The 2,249-nt window shown below is 45.4% G+C and overlaps 1 pseudogene; it reads right to left on the bottom strand.

The window, feature by feature from the left end:
• Nucleotides 1-1,312: 1,312 nt before the first annotated feature.
• Nucleotides 1,313-1,897, bottom strand: LOC101418942 (cancer-related nucleoside-triphosphatase pseudogene; annotated as a pseudogene).
• Between the last annotated feature and the right edge of the window lie 352 nt (nt 1,898-2,249).

Genomic DNA, 2,249 nt, shown 5'->3' with positions numbered 1-2,249 from the left:
AATCTAATATTTAGGAATACACTTGACCAATGATGTAAAGCACTTATATGCAGAAAACTACAATGCATTTTTTTTATTGTAGTAACACGTAATTTGCCATTTTAATCATTTTTCAGTGTACAATGCAGTGGCATTAATTACATTCACAATGTTGTGTAACCATCACCACTATGTATTTCTAGAACTTTTTCATCACCCCAAACAGAAATTGTATTAAATAATAACTCCCCATTTTCCCCTCTTCCCAGACCCTGTTAACCTCTAATGTACTTTGTGTCTCTATGAATTTGCCTGTTAAGGTTAACATTTTCAAAGACTAATCTCTCCCACATATCTGTGATCATTGATTTATTTTTATATTTATTAAGCAATAAGTGAACAAATATACAATAAGAGACTAGGGGAAAGCCTTCAATGGTTTTCTTTAGGAATAATAATTTTTAAAAATCAAATAACTTTACCACTTTAAATGGCCTGGAACTGAAGCTGCACCTGGATAGGAATATAATTTTCATGCCATAAAAAATTGATTAAGTAGTGAGCTCTTGGGAAACGGACTTGGCCCAGTGGTTAGGGAGTCCGTCTACCACATGGGAGGTCAGCGGTTCAAACCCCGGGCCTCCTTGACCCGTGTGGAGCTGGCCCATGCGCAGTGCTGATGCACGCAAGGAGTGCCGCACCATGCAGGGGTGTCCCCTGCGTAGGGGAGCCCCACGCGCAAGGAGTGCGCCCTGTAAGGAGAGCCGCCCAGCTCAAAGACAGGGCAGCCTGCCCAGGAATGGCACCACCCACACTTTCCATGCCGCTGACGACAACAGAGGCGGACAAAGAAACAAGACGCAGCAAATAGACACAGAGAACAGACAACCGGCGGGGCGGGGAATTAAATAAATAAATAAATCTTTAAAAAAAAAAAAGTAGTGGGCTCTTTTTTCCTCCATCCCTTGAACATGTTTATAAACTTCAGTGGGGTAAATTCCATCTAATGCTCTCAAAACCATTTCTCATTTCATAATTAACCCAAATCATGCACAGGACTGCAAGAGGAAATAAACAGAAATCTTTAAGCATAAATAAACCATAATGGATTGTTAATCCTGTATAGTCAATCCAGCATTATGGCTAATTTAATCTTTTAAACACTTTATGGAAAACAGCTGTCAAGCTTTTTTGGAAAAGCCCACAAGGCTTCAAGAACTTGGTGATCATAAACCTAAAGGTATAAAATCTTGACAGGCAGGGTCCCCATCAGGCCCCGCTTGAACTGTGCACATTTCTTCACATGCACAAAAAGCAGGAACACAGATCATCTTCACTTCCTCCCGTTCTGCACCCACATTCCAATATCTTGCAGAAGGTTGTTTCGGTTTTCCTTGGTAACATTAAACACCTTCACGTCGCTTCTGTTTCTTATTTCTTCCACTAGCGCCAGTGGCTTTCCTTTAGGGACTGGTATTGTGCCAAGGATTATGATTCCTGGGGTGGACAGTGTCTGACGAACAGCTTGGATGAAAGTCTGACTGAAGAGCTCCATTTTCCCAATTTCATCAATGACTCACACTCTCTGCCCTGGGCCACTGCTGGAATCTGCGTTCCTCAAGACAGGAAGCGCCAACTGCTCAAAGGCAGGCAGATCCACCATACTGCCCAACTCGGTATTCCCGTTTTCCAGCCGGAGGTGCTGCCCCAATTCTAGATAAAGGACCCCGAGTGCCAGAAAGAGTGACAACATCAAATCCTATTCTTCTCCCTCCTTGTCTGACTTCTTCTGTATATAATCCATCCACAGGCACGCCAGAGGACTTTAAAACCTCACTGACTTTCCGAATCAGTGTTGTTTTCCCAACACCTGGCGGCCCCTTTAGGAACACGTGTCGGGCCATGCCCGCCCGGGTCGCAGTCCTACAATGCGTTTTTTGTCTTTATTTGTTTTTTTAATGTTACATTAAAAAAATATGAGGACGCCCGCAAAGCCGGGAGCAGCTTCTGCAGGGAATCGGCTGGGCGGCGTTGGAGAATCTTTGGGACCGGATTGTTTCGGGATTTTTGCTGGTCCGGAGGTGTCTGGACATCGATTTGGAGGGAAGGTAACAGAGAGGATTCGTCTGTGAAATATACACGGAGATCCCAGCTACCTGTAGAGGATTCCCTTCTTGGGTAGGCGGAGACGAGGCATCTAGCCCCGCTCGGTGGGGCTGAGCCAGGCCGGGCCGCGCTGCGCCGGCGGTGAGCGGGGCCGGGCGGGGCCG

Source organism: Dasypus novemcinctus, chromosome X (assembly GCF_030445035.2).
Source record: "Dasypus novemcinctus isolate mDasNov1 chromosome X, mDasNov1.1.hap2, whole genome shotgun sequence".
Classification (NCBI taxonomy): Eukaryota; Metazoa; Chordata; class Mammalia; order Cingulata; family Dasypodidae; genus Dasypus; species Dasypus novemcinctus.
This window is presented reverse-complemented; position numbering and strand designations above follow the sequence as displayed.